The sequence below is a fragment of the Mustela lutreola genome, chromosome 14 (assembly GCF_030435805.1).
Source record: "Mustela lutreola isolate mMusLut2 chromosome 14, mMusLut2.pri, whole genome shotgun sequence".
Classification (NCBI taxonomy): Eukaryota; Metazoa; Chordata; class Mammalia; order Carnivora; family Mustelidae; genus Mustela; species Mustela lutreola.
In genome coordinates, this window is record NC_081303.1 from 49,996,576 (window position 1) to 50,008,758 (window position 12,183).

At 42.2% G+C, this 12,183-nt stretch overlaps 2 non-coding genes and 1 pseudogene across 2 annotated transcripts; 1 reads left to right on the forward strand and 2 right to left on the reverse strand.

Annotated features, from left to right (window-relative positions):
• The first annotated feature begins 5,555 nt into the window (after positions 1–5,555).
• Positions 5,556–5,628, forward strand: TRNAK-UUU (transfer RNA lysine (anticodon UUU)). Its single transcript has one exon. It is a non-coding gene; the product is annotated as a tRNA-Lys (tRNA).
• A 279-nt stretch (positions 5,629–5,907) lies between these two features.
• TRNAK-UUU (transfer RNA lysine (anticodon UUU)) lies at positions 5,908–5,980 on the reverse strand. Its single transcript has one exon. It is a non-coding gene; the product is annotated as a tRNA-Lys (tRNA).
• Positions 5,981–8,164: 2,184 nt separating this feature from the next.
• LOC131815257 (large ribosomal subunit protein uL1-like) lies at positions 8,165–9,403 on the reverse strand (annotated as a pseudogene).
• Between the last annotated feature and the right edge of the window lie 2,780 nt (positions 9,404–12,183).

Genomic DNA, 12,183 nt, shown 5'->3' on the forward strand with positions numbered 1-12,183 from the left:
GCCCCTCTACCTACTTGTGATCTCTCTCTCTCTCTCTGTGTCAAATAAATAATTAAAATCTTAAAAAAAAAAGTCAAATCAATAATTGATAATATATTGAATGTAGGGAGTGGGGGGAAGGATCTAGAATCACTGTCCGCTTGATGCCTTAGGAATTAGTGGCAGGTCATGCCATGTACCAGGTGGGGGACTATGGTAAGACAGGGCCCAGGTGTTGGGGGAGCAAACATGAATTTCAGTTTGGGCATGTTGGGGTGAGGATGTGTAAAAACTAAAGTCAAAGCAGAGGTGTGGACAAGTGAGGGCAATTTTGGACTCCTCAGATTATGGATAGTCAGTGAAACTGTGGGCATGCATGAGATCTCCCAAGTGGGCGTGTAGAGGAAGAGCCCTGCTAAAGAAGTTGAGAAGAAACAACCAAGTTGGTAGGGAAAAACCGAGACCAAAGAGTATCAGGACGGAGGGTGGGAGGCAGTGTCAGGAAAGTGACCGGAACACGAGTGTGGCAGGGACAACCAGGAGGGCAGGCCTGGGAAGTGCCCTTTGGATTGGCAGGAATCCACTGGAGCTTCTTTCTAGAAGCCTGGCAATTCATGGGAAGAACTATGTCAGTGGATAGGGGTTGAAGAGGGTGTAGGTTTTTGTTATGGCTTTCCTTTTTCAGATGGGAAGGAAGTGCAATGCAATCGTTGAAGGGGAAGACCAAGGAGAGAGATGATTAATGAAAACTGTCCCAGAGGATATGGGATCTGGACACACCAGAGGGAAGGGGGTGTGATTGCCTGGTACATCGTTGAGAAAGGGCAAGGAGCGGAGCAGATACTTGGGTAGACTGGCAAGCCTAGAGGTTAGGGGCTAACTGGTTGCTAGCTGACAGTCTGTAAGCAATCTCCTGAAAGAGAAGAAGTCAAGCTGGGCTTGAGGACTTAAAGTAAGTGGATAAAGTTAAAATAGACACCAAAAGAAACGAGAATGGTGGCTTCTCAGAGAGAGAGAAATGGAATTGTTAGCAGGGTAAAGGATGATTGGCTGGAATCAGATACTCTGATATGTAGTGGAGAGGATATTAACATTTTCCTCGTTTTTCTTCTGCAGCACCGGGAAGCCCAGGTGTAGGATGTTGAACCAGGGCTGCAGGTGCGGTGTTGCAGAACAGGTACAGTGGGAGGATAAAGGGGAAGACGGTCCCTGATAAAAGAGGAGGGGTCCCAGGAGGGAGCTCTGCTCCAGTCTCTTCCCCAATACCCCAGCCAGAACGATCTTTCTAAAGCAGGCATCTGCTTCCCTTGCTTAATTGACATCAGCTAGCATGGAAGCTCCACAAGGGCAGGGATTCTTTGGGTCTATTTTTTTTTTTTTCCTTTAGTTTTAGACTTCTGTATTCCCAGAGCCTGGAACATGCCTGGCACATAGCACATGCTCAATAAAATTTGTCCAGTGCATGAATGGGTGAGTCCATAGAGCTCTTAGATGAAGCCCAAACTCCTTAAGAAAGTCAACAAGGCTTCTCATAATCTGGCTCTTGCTTTTCAGAGGACAGAGACTTTGTCCTGTTTTTCTTTGTATCCTCAAAACAGCACCTACCATGTACGGGGCTTTAAGAAATGTACGTTGAATGAATAATTCCCTCCCTCATTCCAATGCAAACTCTGCGTTGTTCCTGGAATACATGTGATTCCTGCCTTGGAGTCATTCTACAAGCTCTTCCCACTGGTTGAAAAGGGCCTCCTACCCCCCCCCCCAACCTTATCTCTGTTGCCCTGCTCTTTATGTGGCTGTCTTTCTACATGGTAGGCGGAATAATGCCCCCACCAAAGGAGGAAATGTCTGCTCCCCAATCCCTGGAAGGTGTAAATATGTTATCTTATATGGCAAAAGGATTGTGCAGATGGGATTTAGTTAAAGATTGTGAGATTGGGAGATTAGCCTGGATTACCCACGGGAGCCCAAGCTAATCACACGGGTCCACAAAAGGGGAGCATGTTCCCCAGCTGAAATCAGAGGGCGCTGTGGTGCTGGAAGAATGGTAAGATACAACACTACTGGCTCTTAAGTCAGAGGGTTGAAGTCCTGAGCCAGGAAACATGAAGAGCTTTTAGAAACTGGAAAAGCAAGGAAACAGATCCTCCCCCAGAGCCTTCAGAAAGGACGACACGACCCTGTTGACACTTTGATTTCAGCTCAATAGGACCCATGTTAGGCTTCTGGTCTACAGAACTGTACGATAATAAACTTTTAATCTACTAAATTGTGGTTATTTGTTATAGCAGCTACAGCAGACTAATACACCCTACAATTAGCTTTCCAGGAAGCTTCCCTAGAGCACCTCCCGAAAATGTCGAAATACACCTGAGAGATGCCTGGATTGTCACACTAATCACAGATAGTCGGAATTACTTGTCTGACTTTTTCCTGAATTGGGGAGGGGACAGAAGAATGATTAGACTATAAGCTCCTTAAGGACAAGGCAATCTCTGTTGGGTTTACCCTTGAATTTCTAAAATTAATTCATTGCCTGATCCAGAGCTGGTGTTCAGTAAATATTGGTGATGAGTGAATGAATGGGGACCCGGTTATTAGGGAACAGGTAGTTGAAATGAATGAGAGGAGAAGGTGAGTAAATCTGTGCTGTGTTCTCTTGGGGCTCTGCTCTGGGTTAGGGTGTTTTTGTTTTTGTTAATTTATTTGACAGAGGGAGAACACAAGCAGGGAGAGCAGCAGAGGGGGAGCAGCAGATGGGGAGCAGCAGACTCCCTACAGGAAACTGATGCGGGGTTTACCTGACTGAGCCACCCAAGTGCCCCTGGGCTAGGTAGGGTTTATCTGAGAAACAACTTTAATTGCCAAAGGCAATTACAAAAGGAATTTAATTGCAAAAAAGGAAATCGCAAAAAGCAATGTTTGTGCCATGTTCCTTTAAAAACCCTTCAGTAGACTTTCCACAAAAAGATCCAAATATTTTTGAAAGGAGAATAGATGTTGGAGATGGGGTAGGTGAGCCCTGGAAATATTTAGTGGTTGATTGACTTATTCCATCTCACCGAATCCCACTGGCTTTGACAACAGTCCTACTTCTCTCTTACACCTTTCCAATGACCCAGGATATTTGAGGGCTGCCTGGTTCAGGAAATAGTTATCCCAGTGTCTGAGCTCTTGCTGCTGTCCAAGACTGTGGGGCTGTTAGCTTCCCCGTATTCTCAGAGAGGTGAGGGGTGGGAGCACCCACCAGAAACCCAGGTTGCTCTCAGTTTGAAGTTATTAGGGCCAAATCACCAGAGATGTCTCCAAACAACTTCTCTGTACCAGGCATCTCCCCAGTGCCTTATAATGGTCTCAACTCCAAATGGTCTCAGCTATACAGTGATGATGGAAGACTGGGTCCTCGAGTAGGCAGCTACACTTAGCATTGATTTGGGAAGCCCCGGGAAAGCCTCCCCAAATTAAACCTTTCCTGCAAGGCCTAAATTGAATTTCACTAATAGAGATGTGCTATCTGGCTCTCCGTACAATTGGATCCAATTCACAACTACCATGTGCTTTCTCTGCCATGCATGCTGTGGGACCCTCAGGATGAGGAAGACAAGACCTCACCATGCATGTTGGTGCCCTCAAGTACCTGTGAAAAGTTTCCACTCCAAGGTGTGACTGCTTAAGCTAACGGTTGCTTAAGCTGACTGTTGAGAAGACTAGGTCCAGGTAACAGATGGAGTCACTGCGAGGGGAAGGAGGTGGGAGAAGGGCATTACCTTTCCTGCTCCACAACTTTTCCCAGCTCTGACACAGAGTCAATGGTGATTTTCAAAGACAGATGAATTTGGTGAATGGGGGCATGGGGGCCAGGGCAGGGTGGGGTGGGAGAGGGTGGGCAAAAAGTATCCCTTTACAAATTAGTGGGGGAACATCGGAGGCTAATATACCATATGTTATACTAAATTGAAACAAAAAAATTTAAAAGGGATAGATTAGTGGGGGAATGATGCTTAAGAAATGTGGGGCGGGGTTCCCAATATAGAATCTATGAGTTTGGACTGCCCTCTAGCGGGAGAATTAAGTTAGACAGTCTATGGAAAGTGAGAAGCTTGAAGAAACTCTCCGGGGTTAGCGCTAAATTAGGTACAAGATTGCACTCCTTCCGGTGTGTGTAATGCAACGTGGGGTAAAGCCGATTTAGTTCCTGCTACCTCGGGTGGGACACTGCAATGTTAACAAGCTAGACCTTCGATTCAACTTTCAAACTTCGCATTGCCTATATGATATAATTTTTCCTCCTTGGCCTGAGATAAACCTGTCAGAGTCAGATGTCTCCAATCTGGCACCTCCTCTTGCTACCTCCTTCCGTTCCAGCCCTAGGAGCCTGTTCACCATCCTTCAGACCCAATTTACACTCCCCACTTTCCTTCCACGATTACTGTTTTCCTTCCCACTGTGCCTAGTTTACTGCTGTAGAAATAGTAGGTACCATACATCAATAGATCAATAGACGTTTGTTGAGTTAAATCATTTCTTCGTGTTGCATTTTGAGTCTGTTCGTTCTAATCTTATTCACAGTGGGAAAAGTAATAGCGTGGGAAAACTTCCGATTTAGAAGGTATCTTACAGGTCGACCAATCAATTCCCTCATTTTATAGATGCGGAAACCCAGGCCTGCTCAGGGTCACATCATTTGCTGGTCTTCGTTCTAAAAGAATCAGACAATTGTAGGAAAGAAATCCCTCCAGCTGAGGCTGAGCTGTTTTGTTGTTCATTGTGTTCAGAAATCTCAAGTTCCCAGAAATAAAGAATGAATTCCCTTATCGGTTTTCAAAATTTCATAATCTTGTGTTCCACACCCTATGCGTCAGGGTTGATGAAACTGATTTTGGGAAAGACTAGGCTGATCTGGAGGTATTTGTTCTCAATACTCCATGTTGCTCCCGCTGGTACATACTTAATACTGTTTTAGGAGGGCGCGTCTTGTCAGAAGGCGTCTGCAACTTGTCAGAAGGCGAAACTCCGATGAAAACCTAAATGAAGAGTCTGAGATCTTTTTCTCTCAATCTAAATTTGGACCCTCCCTTCCCACTGTTACTTTTATTCTCTTCTATCAGCTCCTCTATTCATGAATCAACTGCATCTTTCCTTCTTTTGTGCTGAGGAATACTAATCTAACAGCGACATCATCTAGTGAATGGAAATGTATTTTTCCTTAAGGGGAAAGATACATCAATCTGGTTCTGTACGGTCACTAAAATTAAGAGGTTCTATCAGCAATGTGATAGATGGAAGACAGAAGAATTGTAATAAAAAGGTTGCAACTCTATGTCTGAAAATTTAAAGTTGGTTGCCTTGTCTTGTAAGTTGCTACTCTTTCAGTTTTGTAGATATCGGCAATTGAGCAAACATGAAATATGAGAGAACTCAAAAAAGAACACGTGTCTTAAGTAAATCGAGAAAAAGATAGGAAAGTGAATGTTTTCCCTCACTGTGCTGAAAGAATTATTTTAAAGGTATTTTGCCAGAGAAATAACTTATTAGAATTATATCAAGTAAATAGAAGAACAATTCTTTCAAAGAGTGCCCGGATAGCTCAGTCGGTAGAGCATCAGACTTTTAATCTGAGGGTCCAGGGTTCAAGTCCCTGTTCGGGCGATTGTGGCTTTTGCCCCTCATTTACATTACCAAATATTACCATACGAAATTCTTGAGGTAAACGTACTTCTACTTCAAAATGAATTTATTTTACCATTGCTTTTAGAATATGCAAGATAAATGTGTTCTCAGGGAAGAAAAAACTGACCCTGCAAAATTACTTAATTTTTTAGCGAATATGGAGGTTTTTGTACAATAGTTTCTCATTGAGACGGAATTTGTGTTTCTCAGCTTGTTAAAAATCGAAGGGAAAACAAAAAGGCTAAAGTTTGAGACAAGCGCCCGAACAGGGACTTGAACCCTGGACCCTCAGATTAAAAGTCTGATGCTCTACCGACTGAGCTATCCGGGCTCTCACGAGGAAAAAGTCTAACTACAATACCTTACATAAGAATAAAGAACCTTGTGTAATCGGTTTCTCAACCTGCGTTTTGTGAAACTGTTTTAAGCCCAAGAAAGCTCCGGATTCCTACAAGAAAGAGAAACAGAAGACCTCAATCAGGCACTTTTCACCAGCATTAGCAGCTACTTCAGAATTGCGAGGTGTTTCTGCGCTCAATAACCATTATGACGTAGGCTTCTTTGATTTGTAACCCCTCCCCAGGATTAAAAGAACGAGAGGTGTATCACTTTCGAAGGGCTGTAGTGGCATCAGATCTATTTTACTGTTGATAATAGGGTGGATATCAGTTCTAAAACTGACCTGACAAGAGAAACGTAAATAAGAGAGTCTGGGAGAGAATATTAAATACACTGCTCAGAAGCCGCTGGGTTCAACTGCGGCGTTTGAAGTGGGAGAAAGAACCCTGCGGAGGGACAGTGTGGTTGTCCTGTAAATCCCTTAAAGGCGTCCAAGTAATTTTTAAGTGACGCAAACCCAGGAGGGAGTCCCCAGCCGGGACCCTGGGGGCCGAAGCCCTGCAAGCCAGAGAGACAGGAAAGCAGAGAGATTTCATGGATCCTAGCACGGAGGCTCTCCTCTTCCATGGCCATCGGCAATCTGAGCGCTGCCTTCTGCTACCGGGCTGGCGGTGGGACAGAAAAGAGTTTCTGTTAGCTGATGTTGCTTTCCGTTCTTTGCATCTGCTTAATTCCAGTGCTTTAGCGGTGATTGTTCTGGCCCAGAAATTTCACTTGTAGGCATCTCTCCTAAAGAAATCATCAGGGTTGTATACAAAGACTTGATTACAGGAAAGATCATCGTGGCATATTAATTGGAAAATATTGCAAATGACATAATGGCTATACAAAGTGTGATACAGCTTTCATGCACGGAATATTATGTAGCTATTAATAATCATGCTTTAGGAGAATACAACTTGGGAAAATTGCAAAATATTGTTAAGTTAGGAAGTATTTCAAAGTAATTCATGTATTTCAAAAAATTCATACATGTATGTCCATTGAAAAACTGAAAGGATCACTGTATTTCTACATAAAGCCTGGGTTCTGAATTTAGGTGCGCCTGTCTGAAACCTTACCTCCAAAAAAAAAAAAAAAAACCACCCACAACCCCCCCGCCCAAACCAACCAACCAACCAACCAACAAAACTTACACTATGTGTTCTTGAGCAAGCTACTTCTCTGTGTCTCCAGACAATAGAATATGTGAGAATTCCCAAGATACTTTATATAAATTGTTTGGAATGGTGTCTGACAAGAAACGAGCAATCATGAAGTCACATAAAGACGGTGGCAAAGATGTAACAAGAACAGACTACAGATTCTGCTCTTTCTAGCATTCTAACACTATCTACACTTCAACCCAACATATTTTTAATAATTATTTTCTTATCGAATTAATTTCAGGTGCACAACATAACAATTCTGTATTTGTAATCACTATAAAATGATCACCCCAGTAAGTCTAGTGAACGTGTCACCACACAGAGTAACGAGGTTTTTTTTTCTTATGATGAGAACTTTCAAGATCTCTTTCAGCAACTTTCAAATATGCACTACAGCGTTATTAACTATAGTAGCCCTTTAACATATTTGACTGGATTAGGGGGAGATGTAGAGAATTTTGAAAGCTGCTATATTGAGTTAATTTCAGACAAAAAGAATCACTTTATCCCCTAAGTAAAGGGGAATTATTAAAAGTTTGGCTCATTTACGTTCCAATTTCCCCCTCAAAGGAGCACACATTAGATTTCATTCATGCTACAATAAAAGTGACAAGGACTAGCACATCAAATATTCTCTGTAAGAATCACATTGCCACGATTAATCATCTGCCCAGAGCTAATGGTAAAATGGTTTCTAAAATTGACTGTGTGCAGACAGAATGCTTAGTCATAAAGTTAGGAATATTAGATGGCCTTTCCTTGGCTCAAAACTCTTTGATTCTCTCCATTACTTTACTGAGTAACACATGGAACTTTTTAGAGCAGCATTCAAAATCCTCCACAATCTGGCCCTAGCTTACTTTGCTGGCATCCCACAGGAGTCTCAATATAAATGTAATGCAAACCACAATTGTTATTTAAAATTTTCTGGTAGCCACATTAAAAAAAGTAAAAAGAAACAGATGAAATTAATTTTAATTATATATTTGATTCAACCCAATATATCCAAAATATAATCATTTTGATATGTAATCAGTATAAAACATTATTTGTTTTAAAAGATTTTACTTATTTGACAGAGAGAGAGGGAACACAAGCAGGGGGAGTGGGAGAGGGAGAAGCTGGCTTCCCACTGAGCAGGGAGCCCAATGCAGGGCTCCATCCCAGCACCCTGGGATCATGACCTGAGCTGGAGGCAGATGCTTAATGCCTGAGCCATCCAGGCACCCCTTATTATTATTATTAATGGGATAATTTACAGTAGTTTTTCCTAAGTCTTTTTTCTTTTTTTTAATGGTAGCACGCTAGGACTTATTAAACTATGCCTAAGTACAGGTACTGGGGTTCATCCATGGTGCTCTTGATGTATAAAGCCTGGATGTTCTACTAATGCTTGAGCAATGATGCCAGGAAATTGACAGCTAAGTGAATGTTGTACATGAGCTCATCATCTGTCATCTTCCCGTGGCCAACGGTCACTGCCGGACACAGCACATTCTTCATCTGGAATTTGATGACTGATTTCACTTCATCCACTTTGGCCACCATGTTCTCACTGTTGGTTAGCAAGGAAGGGAACTTGCCAGGCTTCTTCAGGTCTGAACCCAGGGTTCATGGGATCTGCAAAATCAGAGAGTCAAAAAACAAAAAGCTGGCCAAAAAAGGCATCATGCTTCTTGGCCAGCTTCTTGACTAATTTTTTATTCTTGTTGAGTTTCTTCAGTGCCTCAGTGTCCATGTGGGGAATATCCACAGCCTTGGACTCATCACAGGGCTACTGGTTCCTCAAAACCCATATGGAGAACTTGGGTCGGGGAGTGGACTTAAGCCTGATGGTGCCTGGAAAGCATTTGTCTTTGTAAAGGTCACCGTTCCTCAGGCTGATCTACAGATCCACCATCTCCAAAAACTTGGGCACTTGCCCTGGTTCCCATGCAGGACTTCTGCACCACCTCATACAGAGTGTCTCTGGAGACTCTGAGGTTCATGGTTCCTCCAGCTGCAGTAACTGGAAAGAAGTCCTACTAAGTTAGTCTTTGAAATCTGATGAGTATTTTACACTTAGAGCACATTTTAATTTGGACTCATCACATTTCAAGCCCTGTGTGGCTGGTGGATATTATATTGGACAGTGGGATTCAATCCCGTGGCCAATCTTTTTTTTTTTTTTTTTAAATATTTATTTATTTGACAGACAGAGATCACAAGTAGGCAGAGAGGCAGACAGAGAGAGAGGAGGAAGCAGGCTCCCTGCTGAGCAGAGAGCCCGATGTGGGGCTCGATTCCAGGACCCTGGGATCATGACCTAAGCCGAAAGCAGAGGCTTTAACCCACTGAGCCACCCATGCGCCCCCCGTGGCCAATCTTTTACTCAGTAACCAACCCTTCGATCAAAGTAGATTCTCTTCAGTTTTGAGACTGGCTTTCTTCTAAATTCATCATCCATCCGTTTCCTCTCCTCATTTTTTGTGCCATGTTTCTTCAAACGACTTCTCCCGTTTCTGCCTCTTGAAATCCTATTCATTTTTTAAGATCCTGCTCAAATGATTCCTCTTTTACAAAGCCTTCAATGATTGTGTTAAATAGGAAGGAAAGAGGAATCCAAGAGAGGCTCTTGGATTAGCAATAGGCTCACAATCAGTTTACAGATTCAGTAATAGAGTCACACATTTATTTTTCAAATTGAAAAAAATAAAATTGGATCTCCACGTTATAACATGCACAAAAATCAACTGTGAATGAGTTTAAGGCCTAAATGTTAAAAGTGAATCTTTAGAACTTTTAGGAGAGAGTATACAATAGTATTTTTATGACCTCAAAACAGGGAAGAATCTCTTAAATTTAAAAAGAAAAGGAAATGAAACATAAAATAATAATAAATATGACTTCATTTAAAAAACTCCTGTTCAAGGGCGCCTGGGTGGCTCAGTTGATTAAGCGTCTGCCTCTGGCTCAGGTCATGATCCCAGGGTCCTGGGATCAAGCCCCACATTGGGATCCCCCCTCAGCAGGAGCCTGCTTTACCCTCTCCCTCTGCTGCTCCCCCTGCTTGTGCTTTCTCTCTCTGTGTCAAATAAATAAATAAAATCTTCAAAAACAAAACAAAAAAACTCCTGTTCATGAAAAGACATTAAAAAAGTTGAAAACATGTTATAGGTTTGAAGATTTATTTGTGGTACATAGAATCAAGAAGGATTACTATCCAGATTGCATAGAGAACTCCTACAAATCAGTAAGGAAAAGACAGACCAATAGAAAAATGGGCAAAAGATATGGACAGGCAATTCACAGGTGAGTAACCATGGTCAATAGATATGCAAAAATGCATTTTTTTCATATTTTCATATAAATCAAACCACCATGAGAAATTCTCACATCTATCACATTGTTTTTTTTTTTTTTTTTTTTAATAATCTGACAATACCAAGGGTTGGCAAAGATGTGGATCTATAGAATCCTTTTTTTTTAAATTGCTGCACTTCTAGCTTATTTTTTTAATTTAAATTTTGTTAGTTAACATACATTGTAATATTGGCTTCAGGAGTAGAATTCAGTGGTCCATCATTACATACGACACCCAGTGCTCATCACAACAAGTGTTCTCTTTAACCCCTCACCATCTAATCCTCCCCCAACCCACCTCCCTCCAACAACCCTCAGTTTGTTCTCTATCGTTAAGAGTCTCTTATGGCTTCTTAGCGAAATAAGTCAATCGGAGAAAGACAACTATCATATGATCTCCCTGATATGAGGAAGTGGAGATGCAACGTTGGGGGTTTGGCGGGTAGGAAAAGAATAAATGAAACAAGATGGGATGGGAGGGAGACAAACCATAAGAGACTCTTAATCTGGGGCCCCTGGGTGGCTCAGCGGGTTAAGGCCTCTGCCTTCAGCCCAGGTCATGATCCCAGGGTCCTGGAATCGAGCCCCACATCGGGCTCTCTGCTCAATGCAGAGCCTGCTTCTCTCTCTCTCTCTCTCTCTCTGCCTGCCTCTCTGCCTACTTGTGTTCTCTGTCAAATAAATAAATAAAATCTTAAAAAAAAAAAAAAGAAGAGACTCTTAATCTCACAAAACAAACTGAGGGTTGCCTAGAAGGGAGGGTTGGGAGAAGGGGGGTGGGGTTATGGACACTGGGGAGGGTATGTGCTATGGTGAGTGCTGTGAAGTGTGTAAACCTGGCGATTCACAGACTTGTACCCCTGGGGCTAATAATACATTATATGTTTATAAAAAAATAAAATTTTTAATTTTAAAAAAAAGAGTCTCTTATGGCTTGTTTCCCTCTCTCCTTTTTCTCTTTCCCTCCTTCCCATATGTTTTCTTTCTTAAATTCCACATATGAGTGAGATCATGTGGTATTTGTCTTTCTCTGACTGATTTCCCTTGGCATAATATGCTCTAGCTTCATCCACCTCATTGTAAATGTCAAGATTTCTTTTCTTTTCTTTTCTTTCTTTTTTTTTTTTTTTTTTGGTGGCTGAATAATATTCCATCTGTGTGTGTGTGTGTGTGTGGTGTATCTCATCTTCTTTATCTGTTCATCAGCCGATTGACACTTGGGCTCTTTTCATAATCTAGCTATTGTTGATAATGTGAGTAATAAATCTTATGCACACCCATCAGGAGCGTATACTGCTACAACCACTTCGGAGACCACTGTTTTATGATCTGATAGCACCGACAATGTGTGTGTGACCCGAGAGTTCCACTCTCTAGAGTGCACAAGTACAAGAATGTTGATGGCAGCATTGTAACAGCAAACTATTGGAAAAACCTAAGTATCTATTGAAGGAGGAGATGAATAAAAAAATGTGGTGCAGTCATTACTGTTATGCACTGAATTGCGTCCCCCTACCTCCAGATTACTATGTTGAAGTCTTAACCCCGAGCACCTCATAATGTGACCCTATTTGGAGACAGGTCTTTTGCAGGGGTGATTAAGGTAGAATGAAGTCATATGGGTGGGTCCTATTGGCTGGTGTCC